The sequence below is a fragment of the Mustela nivalis genome, assembly GCF_964662115.1.
Source record: "Mustela nivalis genome assembly, chromosome: X".
NCBI lineage: Eukaryota > Metazoa > Chordata > Mammalia > Carnivora > Mustelidae > Mustela > Mustela nivalis.
This window is the reverse complement of record NC_139040.1, coordinates 128,565,990-128,589,809: the sequence shown is the minus strand read 5'-3', so window position 1 is coordinate 128,589,809 and position 23,820 is coordinate 128,565,990. Positions and strand designations below refer to the sequence as shown.

General features: G+C 49.2%; 1 long non-coding RNA gene across 1 annotated transcript in view; it reads left to right on the top strand.

Moving 5' to 3' along the window:
• The first annotated feature begins 338 nt into the window (after window positions 1-338).
• Window positions 339-23,820, top strand: part of LOC309856269 — a 427,099-nt gene continuing 403,617 nt past the window's right edge. Inside the window, exon 1 of the long non-coding RNA XR_014307123.1 lies at window positions 339-1,009. This is a non-coding gene — a long non-coding RNA (uncharacterized lncRNA). The remainder of the gene's footprint in view (window positions 1,010-23,820) is intronic.

The window sequence follows — 23,820 nt, the reverse complement described above, 5'->3', positions numbered from 1 at the left end:
CGCGCACGTGGGCTTCGGGCGGCGTCCGCCCTGGACCCCTGAGGCTGGGGGACCCCGGGCAGCCTGGCTGACCTCTCGGAGTTTCCCGGGGGACATGTGTGCCCCGTGGGAGGCGGGCATCGTTGCTGCTGCTCGGTCCTCGAGCTCGGGGTAGACTCGGGACAGCGGGACGCGGTGGCCCGGCCCGCCGACCTGCCCCGTCGGCCGGCTGCCCTGTCCGGTCCGAATCGGCGCGCCCGGAGGAGCCGCAGAGTCCTGCTTGGAGGATGCCCGGGGCCCCCGGCTGCAGGACGGGCTTCCTCTGCGGCCGCGGAGCAGAAACAGCCGTGCCCCCGGGGCCTGCCTGCCGAGAGCCGGAGGAGGGCAGGCCCCCGCCCAGCCTGCACCACGGGCTTTTTCTGTCCCCTGTTTGGGATGCCCGGGCGCACCTGCACGCGAGGACTCAGGGAGACCTTGTGTCCTGCGCTGACCCCCTTGATGCTGGCGACCCCGTCATGCCTCAGCACGGCTCAGCTCCTGGGCGAGTTCTTGACCGCCCCGAGAATCGAGGCCCAGGCAGGGCAAGCTGTCCTTGGGGGAAATGCAGAAGGACAAGCGCTTGGTTCTGGCACTCGGGGGCACAAGGTGGTCCTCGCCTGAGACCACCCTCCAGGACACTTCCCAGAAAGGACCAATCGGAGGTCTCCTAGCCGAGCTCCGGGTGCAGAATCTGCGTGTCAGCAGAGCCCCCCACCCCCGGGGCTGGCCATGCTTGTCAAGTCTGGGAAGGCCCCTGTCTCGCGGGTGGCCTGCTGGGGCTCACGGAGATGCGGGGACATCAGAAGTTTAGGGAGAGACAGAGCCCGCCCGGCCAGACGCTGGCGGGGACATAGCCCTTGCAGCTGGACGCTGCCACCAGGCGGATTCCCGAGATGAAACAGCTGTCACTGGGCAGCTTCGATGAACATGGGACTGCGAGAGCCTTGGCGGAAAGGGGAGGGGACATCTCCCGCTGGGAGCACACCTGCCGGTGAGTCACATTCCACTACCTCTGAGTGTCCCGGGACAAGGGTTCCCAAAGTTCCAAAAGTTCATTCTTACCGTGTTAAACTTTCTCTTAAAAATTAAGTCTCCTCCCCCCACCCAGGTGCAGCTCGTTAACACGCTCAGCTCCCCAAGGTAAGGAAGGATTTCCAATGCATCACGTTTTGTTTTTGCAATTTAAGGGCCAGCCATAACATTAAGGGTGTCGTCAATAAATACATTTTGTGTGTTAGATTTAACTAAATTCCTGTTCTGAACATAGAGTAATTTAATTGCCCTTAAGACCTCTTTTTTTTCTTTTTAAAATTTGCTGGTTTTTGCTTCTCCGTGTTCTTTAGTAGTTTAGTTTCGAACTGGTTTATTGATTTAACCATTTATCTCACGTTTCTTAGGCTGCTGGTCCGGGGCTTACAAAGTTGGGGGGAATTTAGTGGTTCCTCATCAGAGATGCAGACGCGAGCGGGCAGGGAGTCGGTTGATGGATCGTTACAGAGACCGGATCCTGTGCGGGGCCTGGGCACGCAGGTGCTCTGGATGGGAGCGCTGAGCTGGGGGAGTAGCAAACTCTTAACTCGGAGAGACACCTGGAGAGAAAACAGACTGTTGGAACCTGACTCTCCTTTCCCTGTGCCCGGCGGCGTCGCGTAAGATTTTATCGTGTGTTCCACAGAGAGGGACAAGGGGACAGAAGAAGGGGTATTTGCCACACTCTGACCCCAGGACAGGACCGTCGTCTCAGTGTTTCTGAGTCTAATCTCTTCTAACAATCTGCTCTGCTCTTAGTGTTTTTTTTCCCATGTTACCCCCTTAACACCAACTAGTACCGGGGGGGTGGGCATTCATTGCCCCTGCAACACCCGTGTCCTCCCTCCTTTTCCGGGAGTCCTCACTCTGTCACCGCCTCCTCGAATCTTGGACGCTGATCCTGATTTCAGGAGGATGCGGCCACACTGTTGGAGCGCACAGCAGTGCCCTTTTCGGGGGAGCAGGGGCAGTAACAGTTCGTGTTGGCCTGCACTTTGTGCCTACTTGAAGCATTCCCTTGTTTTAAAAGCACCGTGGAATTCAGGGAGAGGTGAGTTGGCAGTCATGGAGGAGAACTTCCCCGCTAAACATAGGGAGACAGGCTGTGTCCCTTCGTAGGTGTGGCTGTCCCTAAAGAGGGACACACAGTCACCAGTGAATGTGGCCACCCAGAGGTGGCCAGCCCCCAAGTGAAAGCAGCCGAGGGGGAGTTAGGGCTGGAAACAGAGAAGCAGGGGTAAGGTGTGAGCGCATTTCTTGAGCCTGAGGCTACAGCTATGCGTGTCCCAGAGTTACTCCCCATTGGTTCCCACCCCTTTCTGTTTGCTTTCTGAAGGTAAGAAATCTTGCAAGACAGTTCTCACTGAGGGATGCACTTCTCCCACTGCATCTGACCATTTTCTCGACCAGTTTGCTGGAAGAACCGGTTATTCAAAGGAACACTAAGAGTCTCTCTCTCTCTCTCTCTCTCTCACACACACACACACACACACACACACACGGGAGGGGCAGAAGGTGGGGGAGAAGCTGACTTCCTACAGAGCAGGAGCCTGTCTTGGGGCCAGATCCTGGGATGTCAGGATCTTGACCTGAGCAGAAGGCAGATGCTTAACCAACTGAGCCACCCAAGCGACCCTTAAGTGAATCCTTCCTAAATGGGAAGATATTTTTTCAAGAGATGCACGAAGTATGTGTTTTATGTATTTTTTTCCGTGACATACGTGTATATGCACGCATAACAAAGGACTTGCGTGAGATCTGAAAACATTTCCAAGTAGACATTCTAAAGTGTGGTTCATTTCTGGTTGGACGCATCTAGGAGTATAGAGTCACCTGTAGGTCTTTACATGACAGAGAAATCGAATACCAAGTCGTTTCTATGCAACAGACATCTTTAAAATTTGACGTTGATTTATAAGCTCGTTGTATTTCTAACTGTTTAAGCTTCATTCTGTTTTAACACATTCCCAACGTGCTACGCGTTTGCACTGGACAGCGGAGACGGTGAAGGTGTTCGGAGCGTTTCCGCTGCCCTATAGGAAAGAGTTACGGCACTTGTGGGTGATGATGTACACAAGCATAAGATAGAGCATCTTTTAAAATGGGCGTTCTTCATATATTTTATGGGAAAGGGGTGTAGGTCTTTGATACGCACGTGGTGGGGTTGGGCTACCGAGTGCATTAGAGCATCCTAAATATCTCAGAAAGCACAATAGAGGAAAATCTGTGTCCTCTGCTCCGTTTGCTGTGTTGCCCAACGGCTGTACTCCGTGACCTGACCACACTCGTGGTCCACGGTTTGTACAGGTAGATGGAAATTGTCTCTCTTTCTATCCTTACGTGGTGTTCTTAGAGTAGAAGAGATCATTAGGGAGATAATGTAGATGTCAGGTAAGCTAAATTGTTGAGTGGCAAACAGAATGTCAGTTTTGGTGCCTTCAGCTTTATTAAATTTACCAAAATACTCTCTTTTAATGTGGAGGACTGTATTTAAGCATCGCTGCTGCTTTTATCCAGAGAAACACCCTAATTGCTAAAACATCCAATTACCTAATCACCTCATTTTTAGGAGACAAAATAAAGATTTTAGTCTGTTTCCTATTTGCAAAACGCTTTCGTTTCCTGAGCACCTGCTTCTGTTTACTGGGATCTCGTTATTAACAACGACTTCACCGTTGACCTTCCTCGACCTGCCAGTCCTTCACTCGCGTTGTCTTGTGTCACTTTTGCAACGAGGACGAAAGGAAAAAATACACGCAATAGGTGAAAATGTGGAGTTAGAACAATTTTCCCACATGCACACACAGATGCACAGACGGTCCGCCCAGGTCCCCCTCAGCCCCAAGCACGCCCTGTGCAGAGCCTCGGCTCTCCTGCGCGGTTTCGGCCGTGAATTAATACAGACTTGAGCTCTTCTTCTGTGCTGACTTGTGCCACCACAGGCTTCGGAACCTTGGACCGGTTCTTTCTCTGGTCAGAATTTGTCATCACTGTTCATTCATATTTAGAGATATATGATTTTACTGAAAAATGGCACAAGTCCTTAGTCCTTACGACCTATGAATTTGTTTATTTACTTAAAGCATTTAGAGAACTCGCTCATAGCTAGGAAAGAAAAAAATACAAGCAACCCAGAAATTAATGAAAGCTCGCCTTTCTGCGCTTATCCATCTCAGCAATAACTCATTTTGATGATGACTTTTCCTGGAAGCTGCGGCGGAGAGTAGGTTATTGTAAAAAGAGGCTAATTTCCTGTAGGAGCAATGTCGTAAAAGGCCATCCTGTCACTGACCAAGGTCTTAAGTCCCAAGAAACTGTTTATCCAATCACTTATCTTTATGCCTTTGCTCATGCTGTAAACTGTGTTTGGTGTCTAATACATGACAAGGACTTGGACTAGGCATTAGGGAAAAAAAATTTCTAAAGATAAACTTCTTGCCTTCTGTTCACTGGGTTTTCTTACTGGAATGTCCTTGCACATTTTTCTTTTCGGTTCGGTCCTACTTACTCTTCAAGGCTGAGAGCCGGCTCTGCTGCCTCATTGTCTCCTTTTGGTGGTGTTCAGCCGCCGTCTGTCGGTGTTTGCCTTCCCTTCCTCTCTGTTGGTGCATGAGGCATTGCCATAGCATCTACGACTTTCTATTTTGGCAGACTTGTGTTGCCTCCACACTCTGTGCTCGGTTCATTTGGAGCAGGGACTGTCTTGTACTTCTTGGTTTTTGCCAGGTTCTGGTAGAGAACTCAAGGCTCGTAAATATTCATTAAGTGTGGGGGCATCTTCAGTTGGCATGTTTCAGATATCTAACTGGATTAAGCAGGAAGTGAACTGCTAGTTGAAATAATCTCAAAGTTAGACGACGGGTGAACTGCAGGTATGGCTGGATCAAGCACTTGGGTTTCATTTAGTTTCGTTTTGCAAGTAGGGCATCTCCAAGAGGTCACTGGCTCCATGTCCTCTTCACCTGTCACTGTCTACCTCCCAGATTTAGGAACCAAGACTCCTGTTTTTATCATAGGACTATCCCTGAATGAGTCATTTATTGGGATGCCTGGGTGGCTCAGTCAGTGAATCGTCTGCCTTTGGCTCAGATCGTGATCCTGGAGTCCTGGGATCGAGTCCCATGTCAGGCTTCCTGCTCAGCAGGGAATCTGCTTCTCCCTCTCCCTCTGTGCATGCGTGTGCGCTCTCTCTCTTTCTGTCAAGTAAAAAAATAAAATCTTTTAATAAATAAAACAATGTATCTGCTATAGTATGTATTGTGTCGTATGTATTGTATGTATATAGTATGTATAGTAAGTATTTGTTGAATTAAACCCAAGGAAAAATGCAGGTATAATCTCTCTATGAAATAGAAAAAATGTATTTACTCCTTCGCTCTATAAAACTGTACAATACATAATCATCTGATGAGTATTCCCCTAAAGAAAGAACACTGTTGTGGCGTTTGATGCCTTGAGAAGTTAGTGGCGGTGCGCCTGGGTGGCTCAGTGGGTTAGAACCTCTGCCTTCAGCTCAGGTCATGATCCCAGGGTCCTGGGATCGAGCCCCGCATCGGGCTCTCTGCTCAGCAGGGAGCCTGCTTCCTCCTCTCTCTCTGCCTGCCTGTCTGCCTACTTGTGATCTCTGTCTGTCAAATAAATAAATAAAATCTTTAAAAAAAAAAAAAAAGTTGGTTGCAATGTCAGTTCTGTTCATTACAGTATGTCTAGGAAGTATTAGTTGGCATAAATGTTGTTTAGCATTCTATTAGCAAAAGTGTTGTTTGTCCTTTGTTTTTGAATTACCTGCGACACTTGGTATGTTGTCATCAAGTTCGTGTAAATGGATGGAAATGTTTCACTGTGATACATTTCCTGTACGAAGGTGTGGTACACTTGAAGCTGTGGTAAGCATCTTACCTTAGACCTAGGGTCAAAAAACGGATGCTGGCAAACGTTTGTTTTTGACACAGTGACCGTAATGGCAATGCCGTTCTACCAAAAATATTTCACCGAATAGAACGTGTTCCCAAATATCTTTTCATCTCTAATTTTAAACCGTTTTGAAAAAAATTGTGGTCACCATTTAGTAAGTGTCCATTACGATATCTCTTATTTTCTTTTAGAACTGTAAAGAAGTATGTAATTGATGCAAACTCTTGAAAACAATCTCTTTTTTTCCCCCTAAGATTCTTTTATTAGAGTGCACGCACACACATGAGCGGTGCGGGGAGAGGCAGGGGGAGAGGAGGAAGCAGGCTTCGCGCTGAGCAGGGACCCTGAAGTGGGGCTCAGTCCCAGGACCCTGGGAGCATGACCCGGGCTGAAGGCAGACACTTCACTGGCTGAACCACCCCGGCGCCCCTCAAGAGCTTTCGTTACAGTCTCCTCACTGAATTTCTAAGGTAAAAATGCCATCCCCAGCTACACAGATGTGCTCCCTATGTGGAACACTACAGAATGAACAGTGACGATGGATCAGAAGTCTGCGTTTCGAAAGGACGCAGCCTGACGTGTAACAGACTGCCGTAATTTCAAGATCTGTGATGGCTTGAACTTCCAGGACGCAGGCTGCGGAGTAGGAACTAATGACCTGTGACCGTACAGCGTGGTAGCGTTTGTTGAATTAGACGGCCTGGTGTGGTTTTGCCCGAGAGGAAAACAGTTCCCGAGTTCTAATGAACCGTCCTAGATCCCTCTAGGCACATATATTTAAAATAATGAAAACATAGAATTCGTTCTCTGGAGAGAGAAGCTGGCAAGTTCAAAGTCATTCCAACCACATCCCTTGCCTCGGGAAGCCTGCCTCCAGGTGTGGGCCCGCCTAACGTACCTTTGCGTTTGTGGATTTCTCGTGGACGGCTGCTAGCTGCACTGAGGCTGTCGTTATAAGCACCAGGCTTTCTTTCCAGTATGTTCTGCTCGCTCTCTCTCTTCGCCTTGGGGTGCGCGATCCCACTGTTAACATAGTTCTGCAGTGCCATATTGAGAAAGTTGGCTTTTCGTACATTGTATAGGCCTTGGACTAGCCATAGCTTCACGTCTCACTTAAAAAGCCATGTAGAGGCACCTGCGGGGCTCAGTCGGTTAAGCATCTGCCTTTAGCATGGGTCACGATCCCAGGATCCTGGGATCGAGTCCCACATCGGGCTCCCTGCTCAGCGGAAAGTCTGCTTCTTTGCCTGCCCCTTCTTCCTCTCAAGGTCTTTCTCTCAAATAAATAAACAAAATCTTTAAAAAAAAATAGTAATAGCTACTAATAAACAGTTTACAGTTACTGAGCGTGGAGCGTGTATCAGGGTCTTTGTTAGTCATACATGTGTCACCTCAGTCTTGACAGTAGCTGCTCAGGATGACGTTAAGAAAGTGTCCTCACCGACATGCTAAGACAGTGTTCCCAGATGATCTGGGCAATGGGGCGCAAAGGAAAGAAACCCAGGTTCATCAAAGCTCAGAACTGTACTCTTTGTGTCGCCGGAACCTAATAAATAAAGGCTGGGTTTTTTGTTTTGTTTATTTTAAATTTTATTTATTTGACAGACTGAGATCACAAGTAGGCAGAGAGGCAGGCAGAGAGAGTGGGGGAAGCAGGCTCCCCGCTGAGCAGAGAGCCCGATGCGGGGCTCGATCCCAGGACCCTGGGATCGTGCCCTGAGCTGAAAGCAGAGGCTTTAACCCACTGAGCCACCCAGGCGCCCCAAGGCTGGGTTTTCTTTAAAGTGATGTCTGCCGCCAGGGTGGGACTCATTCTCACAAACCCAAAACCAAGAGTGGCACGCTGCCCCGACTCTGCCCAGCACCCCCGCGAAGGCCGGGCCTCGTATATAGTCTGTGGAAAGGCTGTTACTGCTCTCTTTGACTTTCCATTTCCCCATGGTTATCCATTGTCTGCCCTCAAAGAGTTGAGGACACTTCTGGTTCTTGATTTTGTTCAAGGAACTCCGTGAAAATGATAGTCGCAGTTACGCACAGCAGATTCTCAGAGATGCTTGCCCTTCGTTAATGAGTGACTTCCACAAAAGAGGCTGTGTATTCTCCAAGATGACGCGCATCGTCCCACAGAAACGGATTCCACGTGGAGCCGACCCGTGTGGGAAAATAGGCTGCGGACTGCGTGTTGTGTTCTGTGACTCTTTCCCGGCTGCCCCCTCCTGGGAGGTCCCATAGAGTGGGACCCTTCACTCACAACAGAAGTATGTCAACGCCCAATGCCGGGAAGAAGCTCCAGGGAGGTCTCCATTGCATGTGGCCTCCGTCCTGTCGGAAACGGACCTTCCTGTATGGCGCCCTGCCCCACGTCACCTCCGCAGCAGTCAGAAAGGGTGCACTCCTGCTGTCATCTACTTGCTGCTTCCGAAGGGCTTGTGGCTTGGGGTCATCAGGAGTGAAAGGTCCATGTAAGAGTAGATGCGTGAACACTGGAAAGCAGATAAGTTAGGTGAATGGCGGTCCCTTGGGTCCTCGTCCTCCCTGGCTTTCCTCGCCTGTACTCTGCACGGCGCTTACTGATTTCAATCGTAGACGAACTAGATTCTCTCCTGATAAGGAATTACGTCGGATGGTTAGAGATACTTGTTTAGACTCTTTTTAATGCTTCATTGTATTTATAATGCTCATTGCGGTGCCAGTTAAGGCACAAGTTAATATTAAGTCCACATTATGAATTCATTTTTTTTTTTTTTTTAACTGAAGAAGGTTAAATTTAAAAAAGAAGCATAAGGTGGAGCTCCTGGATGGCTCGGTCTGTTATGCAGTCCAGTTCTTCATTTCAGCTCAGGTCATGATCTCAGGGTCGTGGGATCGAGAGCTGCGTCGGTCTGGGTGTTCGGTAGGGAGTCTGCTTCAGGTGTCTCTCTGTCCCTTTCTCTTGCCCCCCCAACCCCCCCAGCTTCTCTGCACACATGTGCGCACTCTCTCCCAAGTAAGTCTTTAAAGAAATAAAAAGCCAGGCACAAGGTGATTTCTGTATTAGCTCGTATAGTTATTCATTAGCTTTCGTAATTAAAGCTAATGCGAAGATAACATCTAGGTCGTGAAAATAAGCCATAACGCTTTGTGTGTGGACACAGGAATGCACTCAAATGGGGATAATTATTTCACAAAACAAGTGTCTTGTTTTTATTTCTGTTAGAGTATAGCTTTTTAAAGAAATAAAATCTTATTCTTGTTTCCAAGGAAGCATTCCTCGTAGAAGATCTGGAGAATACCAATATAGATTTAGAGAAATATTGACTAGGCCTGTAATATTTCCATATGTGGTTATGTATCACACACCTGTCTAGGTAAGTGTAGTGTATAATTTACTTTCTATCTCAAATTTTCTATCTCAAATTTTAATACAAAGCATTATACCAAAGGCCATAAATATGCGATAACCAGATAACTGACAATAACTTGATTATCTAGTAAATAGGCTGATACTATTAAATATATGTAAGATTCCTTTTCGCTTGTTGGCTTCCAGACATCTTATCTGTAACGTGGACCGGTGAGTATCGTTTTCACACATGGTAATGCCCGCTTGTGAGTGAGACCAGAACAAAGATTAGATTCGATATTCGTGTTCGGTTACCTACTAGGCTTTGTTTCCACCTCGATGACCTCTCCCCACCGATTTTAATAACCAAGCTGTTTCAAGTTTAGGTCTTTATGAATTTATAAATTCTGATACACCATGGGCCTTCGGCTAGAAGTTTAAATGCTGAAGACAAGGATGTGTACGGTGTTAATGGAGCAGGTTTTTAAAAGCCCATCTGTTAGAGCTCGTCCTTTGCAGGACGTGTTTTGGTGAACACGGCTGCCTAAGAGGTTACGCGTCGTCTCCGCAGTCTGGGACTGTCGGTCGTGAATGTATTGATTCAGCAACGCCGGGTGCTGTGTGTTGGCATTTTCACAGGCCCTGTGGATGGAATAATGGATGAGACACGTAGGCTGCCGTGTCGTGAGGGAGAGCGGTGACAGCCAGCCCTTGTGAGACAGGAGTTCAAGCCGTGAAGGGAAGGCGGAATTCCAGTGGTGGGTGGGGTGCTGACAGAGAAAACAGTGTCCCAAAGAGATGAACGCAGAAGCAGACATGGGCTCCAGTTGTCTTCCCTTACCCCAGGCGTTAAAGAGATTCGCAAAACGACGGCACACTTCTCATCACATTTTTTGTTGGGGAAAATACATTTTTCATAAAAATATATGAAATATGTAGATGTATATGTAAAAAAAAAGTGCATGAGTCATGATGGCTATAGTTAAAGCCAAGAATGCCTGCTACTTCGGGAGACGGTTAGCGTCACATTGACCTTGGAAAAGCCCCAGGATTTGGAAGAGGGAACGGCGTGCAGTAGGTACCCTGCGAAAGCTTCCTGATGATTGACTGACATAATGATGGTTGTGCAGCTGCGAAATCCCTGTTGAGGTCTAAGCCCAGATAGGTCCAAGCCTCGGACGGCTCCCTAATTCGTTATCTCACTTCCAAGAGTGCCCGAGTCATCCGAACGAGAGAGTCCAGGCGGCCAAGGCATGCGGAACCGGCCTCTGCCTCTTGGGGTGAGTACTGCTTGGATTCTAAACTTGGGATACATTGGTTTACATCAGACTCGTTTGACTTAAAATCACCCAGTTGGCACATGCATGGATACGTTGACCTATGTACACACACTCACAGTCTAAAAGTCTAATTGACGCGGCTTGAGGTAAGTCGGCCTGTGTTTTTCCTGCTTTGTGCTGACTAGTTCCAAGCCAGGCTCTGCCCCTTGTGACTGTGTGACCTTGGAAGGTTACTTGACCTCTCTGTTCCCCAGTTCCTGATCTTGACGTTATGGGTGATGATTACATCTCAGTTGCAGAACGCGTATGATGCTCTGAGAAGTAATACGTGTAAGGAGCGTAGATACTGTTTGTGACCCAGAACTGTGTAACTGTTGTACTGTCGTTATCCTCAACTCGAAAATATTAACGTTAAGAGCATGTAACTCACCACATCCAGGTGTCTGTGCGATAGTTCTCAGTATATACCTAGTCTGTACAATAGTTGTCAGTATATACATGATAAAGTTTATACTTGAAATTTTGAATGTTTTGGGGGGCACCTGGTGGTCTTAGTTGGAAGAACATGCAACTCTTGACCTTGGGGTCATGAGTTTGAGACCCACATTGGGTGCAGAGATGGCTTAAATAAATACACTTTAAAAATTCTTTTAAATGTTTTTGAAGCCAAATCCGTCGATATAGCAAAGAGAAGAGAATACTGTGTTGTGGTAATAGTCTATTGTTACCGTTTTTATCCGTGATAATATTAGAAACATTGAGATTACTAGATCAAAGTAATACTTCAGTTTACCATCTGTCATAAAGGTTTTGGTTATTTTCAATGTTTTAAATCTGTAGAAAGGCATGAACTACGAAAACGAGGAATGAAATTAAGTGGAGAAAATGGAAATGGGTCATTAGAATACCTTTTCTGTCTTCAGATGAAAAATATATCCTCAAGGAACTCAGTTCCTTGGAACTGAATACATTTTAAAATCGAATTCATTTTTCTTGCAATTTATGGATCTGGAATTATTAAAATGTTCGTATCTTTGAGCTAATGTGGCATAACAAATTTAATTTGCAAAACAAAGATGACATGACTAGAACACGATCCATAATCACTTTTTTTCCCTTCAGCTTCTCACTGTAGGCACTCTGTTAGGAAGATAGACAAGTCAAGCGTATTTTATAACTTCATAGAACTTTCCCAATAAATAAGCTCTTAGAAGATCATCAAGGAGTAGAATTTTGGAACAAAGCAATTCCTCAGAATTTACCTTTTACGGTGTTTCTCAGTTGTGTGGGGCACGACCCTGCGGCGCTTGGCAGGGGTGTTTGTTTGGAATGTTTGGGGGTGCTCTGGGCTCGGTGTACCTGGGTACGCGTCGCGAGATGGGGGAGTTGGGGGAGGACTGAGCGGAGAGGACAGGCTGACCAGAAGCTTGCCACAGAGCGGCAGTCCTGGGGCAGCCATGGCCGAGCTCGTTCCGATGACCGAGCCCGAGCCTCGGCTGCAGCTTCCCCGAGAAGAGTGGGCCCTCCCTTCCCACGCGGCAGCACGTCTGCAGGGGCTGCGTTTGGAGACGGCCGGCCCAGCGCCTTCCTTGCACGGGTGGTCTCTGAGCTCCTTCTGCAAGGCCGACTGGATTGGAGCAGCACAGCTCCATGGCTGCTGGTCACCGACGTGTCTAAACCCAGTTTAGCACCTGCCCGTGGTCTGATTGTCCCGTGTCTGACAATGATGACCATGTTCAGTGTTGGTATGCTTCTGGGCTGTCTGATTTCATAGTGTCCTCTTTGAAGGTCATTCATGTGTCACACTGGTGTTTTGGCAGAGTCTGTGGGAAGAGGGTAGAGATGGTCAGGAATCCCGTCTCTCGGAAGGGCCGTTTACTCTGCCCGTAGCGGGGGTGGTGGTTGGTGCCGGCAGTGGGAGTAATTACAGTAGTGAAAGGAGCGGAGGGAGTGGGAGGAGGAATCGGGTAGCGGGATTAGTAACGTTCGTGTAGACTGGCCCCAGGACTAGGGACTGCTGTGTAAACGCTCGTGAGCTGCTTCCAGCGACACGGCAAGGAACGGATCAGTACGATTCACACGTTAGAGGCAGCGTACAGAGCAGTGCAGTAACTTGTCGCAGCTCGTCAAGCGCGTAAGTGAGGGAAGTGGAGTTCAGACCTGTCAGACCGATCCCTGCCACCGGCTCCCGTGGTCTACCCTTTGAATCGGGACACGGGCTCCGTTATCCCCAGTGCTGGTTGTGTAATCTGATCACAGCGGATCTTTCATGCCTGGATTTTCCCATGCACAGAAAGTCTGTAATCCTCATCACCATCTGACTTGGTCGCGGGGTCATGTGGGGGAGAAGGAGAAGATGATGTCAAAAGCACGTTTTGTAAACTGCAAACCCTTCATCAGTAAAGGCTGGTTCTTACCTTGCTGGTTTTAACTGTTCCGCATTCTAGAAATGAGAGTAGCACGTGGTTCTAAAGCGTTGACAGCAGCGAGCGCTGTAGATTCATTTTCAGGAATGATCCCAGATCTTAGGAGCTGGAGGTCCTCTGGTTCATAGGCCCTCAGCCCTGCTGCATATTTCTGTCCTTGGGGGGAGGTTTTAAAATGACTGTTGCCCAAGATTCTGTTCACTTTCGGAAACTGGATTTAATTCGCCTGCTGTAGGGCTTAGGCATCTAAGTATACTTGCTTGCATCCGTATTTGTACTGGACATGGCTGGCTTGAGCAACAAGCTTCCTTCTGATGTGTGGGGCAACCGTATGTTTACAAGGGACAGCCCCCTTGGTGCCTGTTGCCCACTGTCCCACCTGGTAGCCATCCCTTTCACTCTCCAGTGTCTTTGAGATGGTAAATTATATATATTATATAAATCATGTTTCCTACTGATGAGGAACCGAGGCGTGAGGAGGCTGTTTTCCTCCTCAAAGGAATTGAATATGGGATTGCTTTAGAGTTACGTTTCTTCAGATTCTCAAGCTGAGAGCATTTCTTGATTTTTCTTTATGATAAGAACTGTTTAAAGTAGAAATAGGCTCTGTTTCCATGTAAGCCAACAAAATTTTGCAGTACTGAGGTCTCCTGTCCCACCAGATTCATTTATGTAGAAAACAACTGATCATCCTTTATGATTTCTGAAACCACTTTCTTGTGAATACTGCCCTTTGTTATTTCAAAAATTGAAGTGAGAAAACAAATCAGTGGTTTTATTAACTGTCCCAGTACCAGTTTTCTGAACATTCCACACGGCCCTGCTGGATATGACATGCCTAATGACCATGTTTATGAAACCTGGAACCAAACAAAATTTGACTCTGACCAAAAGATCTGACCTGTCGTTTCTCCGCGGGCTCTGATGCGGTCTTCTTAGCTGTGTCTTTGTCAGCCAATGTCAGACTTGGTTTGGACATCAAGGTCAGAATAGCTATAATACTTTCCAGCCGATAGCCTGGCTTTTCAAGGGCACACGGACGTCTGCATTCAGTACACATACCAGTCCGGGCCTGTGGGCATCTTGTGATAGCAACAGTAATAGTACCGTCTCATCATCGGACACATTGTTGCAGGGTGGCCCAGTCGGAGGCCCAAGTCTCGGGAAATAACACATCTCGGTTGAAGTCCATCAGAGTGAAACCAAATAGTAGAAGTTCCTGTCATCCGGCATTAATGACTCGATCTGCCTGTGGAATCCGGGGCCTGTAGGACGCCGTGAAGATTCCGTGCAGTGCAGCCTGCGAGACGGCGGTGTCCACAGCTTCGTCGGCGAATGATCATGGAGGAGAGTCAGAGGTGGGTTGAATTTTTTTAATTCCAGTGTAGGGAACGTAGGTGTCATGTTAGATTCAGGTGTAGAATACAGTGATTCAGCTGTTCTCTGCATGACTCCGTGCTCGTCAGGATCAGTGTCCTCTTCACCCCATCACCTGGTTCCCCACCCCCCATCTCCCCTCCTCTCCACACTCGAGTCTGTCCCTTGGTGAGCCTCTTTTCCCCCGTGTTCCCTTCTTTCTTAAATTCTACCTGTGAGTGAAGTCATACGGCGTTTGTCTCTAACTGACTTAGTTGGCTTAGAATAATCTCTCCAGCTCCATTCACACTGTTGCAAATGGCGAGATTTCGTTCTCATAACTACCTAATTTAAGAAAGAAAGGTCAGCAAGTTTCTGCAGACATTTTCTGAGGGAAGGGGATGATGAAAAGAGTTGTTTAATCCAAGTGTCTTTCTGATTCTTCCAAGACATGCTGGGTGTCCGTCCTCTGCATGCTTAGGGCACGGTGCACACATCCTTTCTCAGGATTCGAGCCGCAGTGTACTATAATTACTATTTTGCAAGCCCTTCTCTGGTCTAGAGCAGAAACCATGTCCTACTTAGCTTTGCATTCCCAGCACTTAGCAAAGACATCAACCCAGACTGGATATTTAAAAAACTTTGAGTGAATTAATAACTTACCACGAAATGCAGAGGAGCTTGAGTATCCAATCAAGAAGTGCATCCTGGGGCGCCTGGGTGGCTCAGTGGGTTAAGCCACTGCCTTGGGCTTAGGTCGTGATCCTGGAGTCCTGGGATCGAGTCCTGCATTGGGCTCCCAGCTCCACGGGGAGTCTGCTTCTCCCACTGACCTTCCCTCTCATGCTCTCTCTCTCTCTCTCTCTCTCTCAAATAACCAAAATCTTTTTTAAAAAAAAAAAAGTGTGTTCTTGGAGAGAACATGTAGTCAGGGAGCTATGATATTTGGGCTGACATGAAAGTATACAGTGATGCATCCTGGAGACCAGGCATTTCCTACGAAGAGAGCACTTAAGCTCATTCAGGATTCCGAGACAACCGAGCACCTTACTCTTGGAGCTTGAGGGAATGAGGGAGGTTGGAAGAGCTTATCAAAAGCCAGTTTTGCTCAAATTGATCAATATGTTTTAATGACCCTCCCGTGAACGCAGAAACAGTTGCGCTCATCAAAGTGCATTTTGACTTAATCTGATCCGTGGGGAGTCTCTGTCACTGTGGAAACGGCCAGAGCTTCATGGATAGGCTTTCTGGAGCGATGGGTGAGCTCAACCAAGGATGACCCAATGCAGAGAGTTTAAGTAGTCGTAGATCTGCATGAAAGTGACAGCTGTATACACAGTGACAGTGAGTGGCTAATGCTACTGTCACCTGCTAAGAAGGGCTCCACTGCCACAGCTCTTTCCAAAGAGGCAGTTCCGTGGTCAGCTGCAGAGCGTAAGAACTCTGCCCCTTCCCGAGCCCGTGAGACGTTCCTCCAGCCCTCGGTCCATGGAGGTATCCGTTCCTGAAGCACTGCATGACCTACATGATGAAGAGGAAGGGGAGTGAGAGATGGACTTGGCCCCTGAGCAGGAAGGTGCTGTCTGTAATACCAGGTCCTTCCCGATCTCCCCGTGTGTGTTCAGAGGAGTGTAAACCCCCTGGCCGAGTTCAGTTGTGTCCATCCATAAAGCGCCAGGCGGCCCCCAGACGGCGGCCTTGCTTACTAATCACAAGCCAGAGCCGTGTCTCTGTTGGCGTAAAGCGCAGGCTGGTGAAGGTACGCAGTCGTCCTGGGACTGGGGACGTTCTAGAATCCCCCAGCCTCTGTGCATCACCGTCTGTGATGCTTACAGGCCGCTTTGGGGATGTTTCTCCGAGGATGAGTCTATCCCTTTCATCTTAATATCATCTGTATGTCACTGGGGTCTTTGGCTCTGCGTTTTTACCTGTGGGCAAGATGAGTGGGGAGTCTTCCTTTTGGATCTCAAACCAGCATGTGACCTGGGAAGCAGCCGGCCACGTGGGAACCCCACCCGACCCGTGCCAAGCGCTCTGGGCCCTGGGCTGTCAGCAATGTGTGTAACCACTCGGGGGTGGGGGTTGCGCTGCTCTCCGGAAGCAGTTTGTAGAGAAAAGTTTCTCTGACGTTAGACACGTGACTGAGCCACCTGGTGTTTCTTCCAAGATATTTCCTTTGCCTTTCGGCTTACAGAAGGGGAGCTGATATCTACGGCTGTCCGCCATCCTTTGAAGGAAATCTTGCAGAAAATCCACCTCTCAGTTTGCCAGTGGCAGGTAACTGTTTTATGTGACGGGAATAATTTCTCTGCTTTTTGAAAAACAGTCATGACTTTAAAATGGAATGTACACCACGGGGCGCCTGGGTGGCCCACCTCTGCCTTTGGCTCAGGTCATGATCCTGGGGTTCTGGGATCGAGCCCCGCATCGGGCTCTCTGCTCGGCAGGGAGCCTGCTTCCCTCTCTCTCTGCCTACTTGTGATCTCTCTCTCTCTTTGTTAGATAAATAGAAATCTTTAAAATAAAATAAAATGTAATATACACCAGTACTATTTTTTTCTAATGTTTTTTTAAATAAGCTCTATGCCAGACGTGAGGCTTGACCTCATGACTCCAAGATTAAGAGTGCCATGCCCCACCAACTGAGCCAGCAGGGGCCCCTTAGAGCAGTGTGATTTTTTTTTTTTTTTTTTTTTTTAATTTATTTGACAGAGAGGCAGGCAGAGCGGGGGGGGGGGGAGCAGGCTCCCCGCTGAGCAGAGAGCCTGATGTGCGGCTCGATCTCAGAACTCTGGGATCATGTCCTGAGCTGAAGGCAGAGGCTTTAACCCATTGAACCACCCAGGTGCCCCAGTAGTGTGATTTTTTAACAAGAATATATCACCCATGAGCTGCATTAGTGAAATAGTTAAGTCTAATTGTCTAATGTATTTTCTCTGTATACTGTTCCACTGTTTTTTTTTTTGTTCCTTTTCTATATTTCATAGTATTTAATCTACAGAAAATGATGTGTTTTAGAAGTGGAGGGCTCTGCCATTGTCTACTTCTAGTTTAGAAAACAAACATTTATTTTTTTTTTTCACTTCTGTTATTAGCGTATAATGTATCATTAGTCCCAGGGGCACAGGTCCGTAAATTGTCAGGCTTACACAATTCACAGCACATGCCCTCCCCAGTGTCCCATCACCCAGCCACCCTCTCCCTACCTGCAGCCCTCAGTTTCTTTTTGTATTTTAAGAGCGAGAAAGACCTTGCCTAGGCACGAATGGGGGCAGGGCGGGGAGGGGAGGGGTGTGGAGGGTGTAGCCGATACCAGCGGAGCCAGACAGAGGGCTCCATCCCACCGTGACCCAGAGATCCTGACTCCAGCCGGACTCAAGAGTCAGACACCCAACTGCCTGAGCCACTCAGGTGCCCCCAATGAAACATTTGTGAGGTGATTTTGAAAAAAGTCCCATTTTCGTGGTGGAGTTAGACTTCCCAGGAGGAAAGCTTTTCTCAGCAGGATCTGCAGTGTAATCGCCACGACACGACCGGGTCTGCGTTTCACAGCGATGAGGAAACCAGTAGATGAAGCTGATGTTGAGGACTGTCGCCTTTAGAGCTGCTCTCGTGGTATTACCGGCGCGCCCAGCTTCCTGCGATGGAGGACTTACTGGAATCCCTTTCTTAAATGGTTCAGTAGGGTCTGTCGTGAAGGAAGACCTGAGGATTGGTTTCTTCAGCCTTTTGATAAGGTTCTAGGAGAGATGGGGTTTCTTGCTCCTAGATAACTGTTTTCTCAAATAATCGCGAATGTTCTCTTGGATTTCATAGACGCGGGTGCTCTGCTCAGGCCAGAATTCCGGAGAGAGCTGGATCACATTCGGGTGAGCGGGCGCTGACTCGGCCGGGCTCTTGGTCTGTCCTGGTCCGGACCGTCAGGACAGTGTCCCGTCGCAGCCTCTTCAGGGCGTTCTCCCGCGCTCCCCGCAGGTGGACGTCTCCGCCGCGGAGCTGCTGTCTGACTTTCTTGATGCCTTTCTCCGGACAGAAGGGCCCCTGCTCTGAAGCCCGTCCGACTCAGAGCTGCAGGGAGGCCAGAATTCTGGGACCGCAGGCGCAGCGGCTGATGTTGCTCGTCGGCCCAGACTCTCCCGTGACGCCGCGAGGACTCTCCATCCGTTGAAACTGGCCGAGAACAGACGGCAGCGAGCCCACGGAAGGACGCGCTGCACCTCCGTCCTCCGGGAAACGCGGATTAGAACCACGACCAGGTGGCCCCACGCAACGGTGAGAAGCGGGGCCGTCCGAAACAGCGACAACAGCAAACCCAGGGGTGGAGAAGGAGCAGCTGGGACCCTCGCACGCACGCACGGAGGCTGGGGGAGCGAGACGGTGTGGCTGCGCTGGGAGACGGCGCGTGGGCTTCTCACGGAGCTGAGCACCGTCTGCCCACGCGACCCAGCTGTGTGCTCCTTGGTCTTTGTTTACCCAGAGGAGCTGGGAACGTGCGTCCGCATGGAAACCTGCGCGCAGACGTGCGTGGGAGCTTCACTGATAGCCGCCGAAGCCCGGAGGCCGCCCAGACGCCCTTCAGGAGGTGCTGAGTAAACGAGCCGTGGCCCGTCCACACACGGATCTTACTCAGAAAGGAGTGAGCTCTCGGGCCGTGGGAAGACAGGGAACTTGCAGTCCGTGATTACTAAGGGAGAAAAGTGGACGTCGAGATGCTCCCTACTGTAGGGTTCCAGTTCTGTGACCTGTTTGGGAAAGGCAAAACCCCAGAGACAGTGAACAGATCTGTGGCTGCCTGGCGCTGGGGCTCACGGAGGTACAGAGGCTGTATGTTCAGGGCATATGATACTGTATGATACCGTATGATACTGTAGTGGTGGGTACATGGCAGTAGATGTTTGTGCAAAACCCGCAGACCTGCAGCACCAATAGTGAATAATAAGAAAACGGTGGACTTTGGACGAGTGTGGTGTGTCACTATAGGGTCATCAGTTTGTGCCATGCTCACGTTGCTAGTAGGAGAGGCGGTGCCTTTGTGGGGGAACAGTGTCCGGGACGTCCCTGGATCTTCCTCTCAGTTCCATGGTGAGCCTGAGGCTAAAACTGCTCCAAGAAATAAAGACTTAACAAGAACAGCAACTCGTCCAGCACCTGTGGGGCTCCGTCGTCGGTGCTTCCGACTCTTGATTTCAGCTCAGGTCGTGGTCTCAGGGCCATGAGATGGAGCCCCGCGTCGTCGGCTCTGTGCTGAGTCGGGATCTACGTCTTTCCTTTTCTGTCTCCTGCTTCTCCACTTGCTTGTGCGCTCTGTCTCTGAAATACATCTTGTTTAGAACATTAAAAACGAGTGATCCAATTTTGGTGTAATCCGATCAGTTAAGAGATTGGAACCTCAGTTTATTCAGTTCGAATGCAGTTTAGCTTGCTGGTTGGTGTAGAATTTAAAAGACCCTGTGTTCTCTCTCTGGGTTCAGGACCTGGTGTCTTTGCAGAACTTCTGCTTAGGCCCTTGCTTGGGTTATTTTATGCATCCGTGTCTGTATACTAAACCCTGCAGTGTGCTTCCTGCACGCTGGTGGCATCCGTTGCCTTCTCCTTGTGTTGCTTTAATATGAGCCGCTGTTTGTGCGTGCTGGCAAGGGTCCGTTACCGGCTCGGGTGGCGGGCCCGGCCGGGCATCTGTCACGTGAACTTGCACTCCGGAAAGCCTTGCAAACCACATTTCCGTCTGAACGTTTGGCATTTTCATAATTTTAGGAACAGTTTACCAAGTGCCGCTTGAGAGGCACTTGCCGTGTAACCTTCCTGTAACGTCCCAGACAAGCTCTGTTAGGTCGCCCCAGCCTTGGAGTCGAGGTCGCTTTCTGCGGGGAGTCTCTCTGTTTCACCGTGAGCTCCGTCAGCACCCGCAGGATTCTGTGGACGCCGGTCTCTGTACATCTCTGTCTCCCTGATCTGCAGTGCTGAGACTTGACCGTGAGGCCGGAGTATGTGCTCCAGTTACCCAGTGCCCGTTTCCTGCGCGTGCATAGCTCCGCAGCCCTGGCTGGCTGTGACTGTGATGTCGCCAGGCCGCGATGCGGGGGAGCGGCCCTCTCTTGCTCTTCTCCGCCCCCTCAGCTCTACCAGGCAAACGACACATCCCCCTGCAGGAGCCTGTGGGCGTCTTGTGCGCAGCGTGTCCTCCGAGCTGCAGCCGTCCCGGACTCGGCTTCTGGAGCCTGACTTACGTCCGTCCGTGTCTCCTTCCCCTCCTCTCAAGCTCCTTCCGGCTCCCTTTTCCTTGCCCCCACCCCCATCCTCTTTCTCTCTCCTCCTACCTCTCAAATTCCTCTTTCTCCATCTCTCCTCTTCCTCTCTCTCTCTCTTTCGGTGCTGACCCGGGGCACGTGGCTGGCTTACACCGGATAGCCTTGCTCTTCTCCATGTCAGCCTCAGGCGTTCAGGCCCCGCAGGGGATGTAGACGTGACCTGAATAAATAAACATTTAAAAAAATTTTAAACACTGAAAATACATGTTGACTTCCGATCTTCAAATGACAAGGTAGAAATAAAGACAAATGTAAAATTCAGCAAAAGAAACGCAAGATCATAATGATAATGAGAATGGGGTAGCTCTTGGTGGGCCCTTACAGGAACAGCTTCGTTTCTGGACTCCCCATGACCGTGCTTGTGCCAGGGGTCCCTGAACTTAGAGTCTCCCTTTTCAAGAATCGCTTGTGTTCTTGTGCTTCTCTGCCCTTGCACACGCTCTGCTCACTGCGCGTGCCTTCCTCCCTCCGTTGCCGCGTTCGTCCGGAATCTGCAGACGGCTCTTTTGCATCTACCAAAGTCTGCGTTCTTTGGGCAGGAGCCTTCACGTGTGCCCTCCCCCGTTAAGGAAGAAATGATGCTTTCTTCTTACTTTCTTTTTTTTTTTTTTTTTAAAGTAGGCTCCGTGCCCAGCGTGGGGCTGGAACTCATGACTCTGAGGCTGAGAGGCGTGTGCTCTGTAACGGAGCCAGCCAGGTGCCCCTCCTTCTTGCCCTCTTGATCTTCCGTGACAGCCTCAGTCCACTGGGTCATCCCTGTTTAGGTGCACGAACGTGTTTATATCAGTGTTTATTTATGGACAGATTTTGGACTTCTCTCCTGTTCCTCTTTGTACCCTAACACCGCGCACTGCGTCTCGTACCTCCCTACCGGGAAATGCTTTGCCAACGGGCCTTCCCGCTGCACAGTGACTTCTAAGACGCTCACTCATTCAGCCTGGAGCTCCATCCGTCTTCGGATGGAGAAGACGTGACTTTCTTTCATGAACCATAAGCACATACATCCATGGCGATAATTTTTTATCTCAAAAGCTGCATTACTTATTGTAAAAAAAAACTCCCCATTTTTACAAGCTTGCAGAAATGGCGAAAGTGAGTTCGTGACTTTCACCCAAAGTATAACGAGAGAGCTGGTGATTTCCTTTCAGTGTGCGTCCGTGGAGTTTTGTTCCAGCGGGGTTATATGGTTTTTGGAAAAAGCAGGTATTTCGGAGTGCTGCGAAGGGGTCTGTCTGGTCTCCGGAGTTCCTGAGAACCCCGCCTGCGGACGCTCGCCGTCCTGGACCTGACCGTGCCGTCTCCGTTTTGCCTTCCACCGTGTGGTGACCAGCGAGTGTCCCTTATTTGTAAAGTACGGTGTTTTATGTCATGATATTACAAGAGAGAATCTGAAGATGGTTTATAAACGGGAGGTAGTATAGAAGCCCAAGAATCTTCCAGCATACAAACGTAAGCTGTTCATTCCTACTCTCTTGTTTTCTGTGTCTTTCCTCTTCTTCCGCTCCGTCTCCTGCCCCTCCCTTTCTTTTATGAGGGCTGCCTTCTGGCGAGCTGTGCTCACCTGCATAGCAGGTGCCGGCCCGACGGCTCATGAAGATGTTCCTTACCGTAGGGAACGCTAGGGATGTTTGTTTGAATCCTTTTCTCTCTAGAAAGGAGAAACCAAAGAGAACCCTTGTGGGATGCTCTGCCGCTCAGCAAGCGTCGCTGCTGCCTTCGCAGTACGGCTCACCTGACCCTGTTGATGGCCCTTGGGCAGATGTGATGCGTTTCACCCACAGGGAAACCTGTATTCGGGGGACCACCCTGCACCTGTTGCAGTGAGGCCTGTGCGAGACTCATGTGTGCCCTGGATACACCGATAAGGCGGGACTCGGAGAGCAGATCTGGGCTGCTGGTCAAAATGGGAACCCCAGAACAGTTTTCTTGGATGGACGTCTGCCCCCGAGACCTGTACATGGCGTGGGTACCTGTATGTGACCCAGCGGCACCCCAGGCGCTGATCTGGATTACTGGGTCCGCGTCACGTGTCCTGCTGCCCCGTTCTGTTGCGCTTGGAAAACTTAGTACTTAATGCGGATCATTAAACATTCTTCACGGGGGCAGTGTCGCGTGTCGACAGCGGCGCACGAATGCGCGTGGTCGCCTTTCTAATATGTTTGTCACTGACGTGTTCCTATGAAACATTCTTCCAACTAAATAAAGTACGTCTACTTAATTTCCTTCAGGATCATGACTTCTGTACAAGAAGAAGCTGTTTTCTGGGGAGTCTTGTTTCTTTTTGACCTCGCTGTGGCTTTGTCACTAATGCTCCGTTCTGTTCTGTGAGGACGTTGCTCGGCCACATGGCCCACTTTCTTTTCCCTGCACTTTGCTTCCCCTCTTTGCGTAAGTTCTGGGCGGCAGGTATGCTGCGTGCATTTCCACGTGCGTCCCGTTCTCACGGGGACACGTCAGCAGCCACGGTGCACTTGCCCTGAGCACAGTCCTTAGGGGCGCGTTCTCAGCGCGCGAGCATCCGTATGGGGATTCTGTGCAGTGTCCCCCACGGCAAACAGTACTTGACCCCTCAGCACTGCTGTGCAGGATTTTCCCCAACTGTTTCCTTAGACCTCGGAAAAACACTCATCTAGTTTTCATTTTTGTTCTTAAGATTTTCTTGTTCATTTCATAGCGCACGTGTCCTCAAGAGTTCGTTTCCTGTCTTTAGGTCTTTCTTAACATTTGTTTCAAAAATAAACGTGATGACCTTTTGTAGATGTTTGGAGAATAAAGCCCTTCGTTTAGCGGACAGGAGCATGGGACATATTGATAGGTGCCTGCAAAGGGTCCGGGTTGTAAACTTTATTGGTTCACCGATGACCTTTTCTTTCCCTCTCGTTTCCAGTGGCTGTCTAATCCTTTTCTTACAGTGCTAGGTAAGTCCATCCCTTTGAAAAATTATTGCTCCTTAACAAGGAGGTGGGACATACCCACATGGGTTTATGTGTGTACATATATACACATCACACACACATACGGCACACACACTTTATGTGTATATATACACACACATAATACATATACGCTGTACGGGATAGTATATCAGTCATATGTAAAGTATATATTTGTTGGTAGTATATGCATCATGTACAAACTACATAGAAGTAGTATGTATTATATTTACA